The 6261-nt window shown below is 39.3% G+C and overlaps 1 long non-coding RNA gene across 1 annotated transcript; it reads left to right on the top strand.

Moving 5' to 3' along the window:
• Nucleotides 1–1826: 1826 nt before the first annotated feature.
• On the top strand, nt 1827–5335 carry LOC120545869. Its single transcript, XR_005636750.1, has 3 exons — nt 1827–1973; nt 3649–3731; nt 4626–5335. It is a non-coding gene; the product is annotated as an uncharacterized LOC120545869 (long non-coding RNA).
• Nucleotides 5336–6261: the final 926 nt, after the last annotated feature.

Raw genomic sequence — 6261 nt, 5'->3', positions numbered from 1 at the left:
AGGAAAGCAATGGATTGACAGCTGGGCCAGGAGGGACCTGGTTAATTTCACCTATCATCCAAACCCTTAGTGCCCCACACATCCCCTTGCATCTCTCTCTCTTTTTCTCTCCACTCTTTTTCTCAAGGGAGCAACTTTTTCTCCAGATCCTGACTGACATAAACCCCAGAGCCTCAGACCCCAAACAGAATTTTCTGCAGACCCCAGGCTGCTTGTCTTCTGTCTGCTTCATCTATCTCTTTCTTCCACGATTTCCATCTCCTTAACCATCGCTGCCTTTGTTCTTGCAGTCGATCGATGCACCATAACTCAACTGGCCTCCGGTGTTTGATGTCTGAGCTCTGGATATCATTTCAACCGTTTTCATTGAACCAGTGAACCACATTGATAATACTATGTCTCACGAACACAGGCGTGCAAATCATGTGTGCACACACACACATACATTGACACACACATACACGCACAATATATATATACACTTAGTAATAAAAAAAGATATTGAGACAGAGGGATAACGTGAGGGGAAAAGAGAATGCAGTAAGTCTTCATGAACAGTAAGCTTTAAAACAGTAGGCTATATATCACAAGAGTAAAGTTCTGTACAGATGTACAGTTAAAAAAAGAAAGACCTATAAGCTAAAACACTTGATGGTAATGTGCTTAAAGTGCATTCCATCAACAAAAATTAAGGAAGATGATCAATTGCTTATGGTTTAATTAAGTGTCTTTTAATCACACATGAACATCATAGTCATTTGCCAGTTTGAATCAAACCTTGTAAATGAATAAGGCCAAATCTTTATTCTAACTTAAATCAAATTTTGGATTTGAGCAGGATTTCAGAGAAATTAAGTGAAAGTTCAACAAGGTGTCTGGAAATGTATGTACTATTAACTACATGATGAGTAAAAAAGGGTTGGTAGATTGGCATAGACCTGCCCTTCTTAATAATGTATCCATATTAGGTTTGATGTGTGATGCAGCAACATTCTGTTTCATTCTCATGCACACAATGCAACCCAACCACAATTGTACCTGTTGGTCAGATGTGTTTATCCGCCTTGCTCAAGAATACATCAGCAGTGAACAATGAACAAAGGGCAAATGCTGCTAATTCACCTCTCCACAAGATTGAACCTGCAACCTTTTGATTTCTCAAACCAAAATCTCCTGTGGGCAGTGCGACCAACAATAGCTACCTGCCTCACATGAGGAATAAATAAATTGATGGTGGATGACATACTCACAAATGGTCACAAAAATACACAACTAACCTGAATTACTTTTATGCTAATTTAAAGAACACTATGGTGCTGTAGAGTGAGCTAAAATAACTAGGGGGAAAACAGCAGCAATTTTCAGATATTCAATACTGGATTTTCTCTCTTCATGATCACAATAATCATATATTTCAGATTTTCTAATAAGTTGATCTAAGTTGGTTTTTTTCAATACAAACAACAGCTTTTATCGGCCTGTAAATAACCTGTTGATGAGATAACACATCTGACTAGATTGACAGAAGCAAAAAAAAAAGTATTTAGTTAAAGGTGCAATATGTAATACTGACAGCTAATGTTTAAATAGTTACTCCAGTACACATTCAAAATACTGGAGAGAGTCGTCTTCCCCGCCCCCTCCTCCCCAGACCCGTTCAAGGAGGTTGCTGCAGCATCCACAACAATGTTGCTAGAAGCTTGTCTCACATAGTCAGACATTAATTTGCGGCACAGCGGAGTAGCTAACGTTAGATGTTGGCTATAATGACGCAGAGCTCTGTACCCAACTGACAGACACACTTTTTCGTCTTAGAACCACTAAAAACACAACAATCTCGCTCACTGTCCTCTCCACCCGACGGGCAGACACACTTCCTAGGCTTAAAATTACGGTAGGAACCGCTAAAAACATAACAACCTCGCGTCCTCTCTACTCGACGGACAGGCACACTTCCTTTGCTGTGAATTACGGTGAGAACCGCTAAAAATAACACTACCTTGCCGTCCTCTCCACCCGACTGACCACACTTTATTGGCTTAGAAGTACGGAAACAATCGCTAAACACACTGCAAACTCAAGGTCCCCGCTTCCCGATTTACAGCCCCCCCTCTCGGCTTAAAATAACTCACCGTTTTTCGGCTACGGCCGCTGAACAGGCTAGCTACACGTTGTAAACAGCCGTGGCCCGTTTGCCTGGTTCTCAGGTAACGTTAGCATGGCGGCGTTAGCCAGGACCAGTCAGGATCACTTTACTGGCTGTGTCTCAATATTTTTTGTGTCTTGGGTACTCTAGCTAGATATATAATTAAATGTGAGTACACGAATGTTGAAATGACATAAAATGCCCGTCCCTAGTAGCCATGATAAATTAGCCTGAAGCTACCACTAGTTACCTGTTCAGGAGGAAATTAGCCAACTCTGCGTCCTTTTGGGCTCTAAACTGTCTCCATCTTTCAAATACATCTCCACTATTTACCCGGGGTTTGTCACGTCTCTGGTCAGGCAACTGTTAGAAACATGGCGATTTTTTTTCATCGATGTAGCTATACGTTTTTTTTTAGGTTGGGTCGAATCTATCTCCGTTGATCCTCTTCGTTTATTTGCTGCTTTCATGGGTGTACTAACCTTACAGCTGTAGCGCGCTGGGTTTACGTTTTTACAGGTATATGTATATCTGGCAACCTGGCCTGGCTGTCAAACTGGGCAGTTGATAACAACACACAGACCAAAAGACAAACAGAAATTCCCTCACGGAAAAAGGAGAAAATACTGTCATTAGCATTGTTGTCAGAGAAGATAGCTAGTGTTTCATCTTAGTATGTTTCCTTAATATCTGATGATGCATTGGGGTCATTTTGGATTTATTACAGTAAATATATTACATATTGGACCTTTTAAGAAGTATATCATACAGTTACTTTGTCATTTGCAGTTGTATTAATCAAGTGTGCCCAACATTTTGTAAAAAGTGATTATTTATAACAAATGTCATATAAAAAATTTCAAAACAATTAATAAAGTTATTAATATACATGTTGAAATAACTTGGAATGCCATTTTGATAAAGGTATGTAGAGGATAGCTGTTTTTTCTTTTCAAATTTTAATTGTTTGTCAACCAAGCCAAATGCTATGACTTGGCTGTTTACATTCAAATTAAAATTACTCTGAGATTTCTTTTATTTTGAAAACGTTTTACAACACAGAGCATAACCAGCAGGTATCGTAGTCGGTAGAACAATTCGGTTTTCTTAAATGAACAGTTACAATCAAATTTTTTGTCTGTGTGGGAAACAATTCAAACCAGACATACTGATGAATGAGATTTGAGCAATACACAATTATTTTATTTCTCAAGCTGATTATGTACAAGGTGTAATTTAATATAATAATCTATACAACTCCGAGCTCAGCTCCCTGAAAGCAGACTGACTTAGCAAACCGTATAGCCGTGAGAGCTCTGATTTGACCCATCATGTCATGAGATAGAGGAGTGTGTTCAGGTGCAATGAGCTGGGAGGGAGTGCAGTTGTCATGTTCCCTAACGTGTAGCAGGATGTATTGCTGGCAGAAGCAGCAGGGGAGATCCAGAGTCTCTCCTGAACACTCACAGCCTCATGAAAGAATGATGGTTGATTACCTGCAGGAGATGAGCTACGCGGGCCCTCCAGAGTCACAGGATAGCACTTTAGCGCTGCAGAGCTACACTGCTGAAGATGACGATAGAAGGTGAAAATCAATCTTTGTCCTGTTTGTAAATTGAGTTTTTTTTTTCTAGAATTGTCCAGAAAATAAGACCCCACACATTTAATGATTTAAAGCATGATTTCACATTTTCACATTGATGATCTCTGCATCTTTGATTTCACATTTATTTGTTTTTGTTAAAGAAATTTCTGAACAAAATGTGCAATAAGAAACATATCTGACCCAAAAATGTTATATGTGGTAAATATGTAAGAGAGCAAATGACCAAAAATCTAAAGGTGTTTTAGAAAAGATGACAACTTTCAGAAACAGATTAGGGCTGGGCGATATGGAGAAAATCAGATATCATGATATTCTTGACCAAATACCTCAATATCGATATTGCGGCGATATTCTAGTGTTGACAATTGGTGCTTTAACAAAATATCTTCGCACTTAGATTTTAGATAAATAATCATCAGTAATGTAGACATAATGTCTAAGTGGGGAAAAGGAAAATAATAGAACAGCTAGAACAGTCTGGTAAGGAAAGTACATCACTTTACTGTAATGCAGACTTTAAAACCAGGAAAAGAAAACACTTATGTCATATTACGATATTACGATATCCAAAATCTAAGACAATATCTAGTCTCATATCACGATATCGATATAATATTGATATATTGTCCAGCCCTAAAACAGATATTATTTCAGTCAGCAAATTGTGGGGGTTATTCACGAATCAACACATAAATATGAATACCTTAAACTGTTAATGCCTCCAAAATCTTTTCTTTACTAAATTGTATTACCTGTTTACCATCAACACCTGTCAACACGGTTACCTGACACTGGTTTTCTTTGTTTTAAAATCAAAATCAAGTAATATTTTCTTTATGTATTACTTACTGTCGATACCCTTTTGTGCCACAGCCCCGCTCTCTGGGAGAACAAGGTCCAGATGGCTTGGGGGGACCCGTCAGTTTTCCTCCACCAGCCACTCTGCTTATCGGCAACTTCACTTCACTTCAAGGAACAACTGACAGCTCTGTTAATTAGCACCTTCAGCCGTTTTTCCCAGACACGGACAACACAAAGACTTTCATATGTATTTTTACTCCTGTTCTCTTCCCACATATTTAGCCTATTATGCCAGTTGGCTTTTCATTGATATCCTGTTATGCAAAAAATACCAAATTAGTGGAGATAAGGAGTGGAGATATGTCTCTGTTTCAAGACAGAATTGAGTGAGCGGGTAGTTAAAATTGGTCAGGAATAAATAGAATCATCATTAACAACAGAAGTGTAGTTAGTTAGTAAACTGGTTATTTGCTCTACTTTATGACATGATTTATTGTAGCAAACTTGAAGTGAACTTCCCATTACCTCTAAATGTTAGTTGTAATGACCACAATAGAGGAAACAAAAAAAAACAAAAAAAAAAAGATGTTGACCCCTTTATTGACATTAACAAATATATGATTATCACAGCATTGAAAACTAATAATACAGACAATAAAAACTTGAGTCATTATAAATCCATCGCCTCATCGTTATCATCACCACTGTCACAGTCTCTACACCACCACTGAACTACTTTGTCTGAAACTGAAAGCCATAAGACACAGTTCACAGTGGCATCAGTGTAGGGTCAGTCCCAGGCCTTTGGCCTCTACCCTCAGCGGAACTGAGTTCCTGACCTGTTGGCCATTTGTCCGAAGTGTAAGTTAGACCTCGGACAGCCTGCAGAGGAGGAGAAGCAACCTGAAGCTTTGATCTGCTGTTACCTTGGATTGGGAGTAATGAAAGTGCCCCTGCTAAATTACAGTGGGGTTCAAAAGACTAATAATTAATCATGTCCAGCAGCTACAGGTGACTGGTACAGATCTAGGTCACATTCTGTATTTAAAAAGCAAATATGATTGCTGGTGGATCGATAGATATTTCTAGATTCTTCACAGCAATCCTGCAAAAATGTTTATCTTCTGCACCAAATAGCAATAAATCAAACACATTTCATCAAACATGAAAAAGTAACTTTCAAGGTTTTCTATCAATGAAAGAATACTGAAAATAGCTGTGATCTGTACATTTTATTTTCTTATTGAGGAATAGCTTAGATTATTGAAACTTGATCTAAAAGTCTTACAATTTGGTAATTTATATTAAAGATCAACAAAAAGAGCTGGCCATGGGTCTGATCCTTTTGTGTGTTTGAAGTGGCCGGTTGGGGGCGGGACAAAAGGCGTTGATTGATAGCCACTTGGCCTATAGGGCCCGCCGAGCTTCCTCTAGAAGGTCACGTCCTGTCTGGCCCCTGTCCACTGCACACTTCCACAACATATCCGGGGTCTCGGCCCTCCAAACTGGCTGGAGCACACAACATACACACACACACACACACACACACACACACACACACACACACACACACACACACACACACACACACACACACACACACACACACACACACACACACACACACACACACACAAACTCTGTACCTCCTTGGCGCCATGCTGTGGCGGTGGTCAGGGCCTTGCGTGCCATCCAGGGTCTGGTGTGA

Source organism: Perca fluviatilis, chromosome 17 (assembly GCF_010015445.1).
Source record: "Perca fluviatilis chromosome 17, GENO_Pfluv_1.0, whole genome shotgun sequence".
In the NCBI taxonomy this organism is placed as follows: Eukaryota; Metazoa; Chordata; class Actinopteri; order Perciformes; family Percidae; genus Perca; species Perca fluviatilis.
Note: the sequence above shows the minus strand (reverse complement) of the source record. Positions and strands in the feature narration are given on the sequence as shown.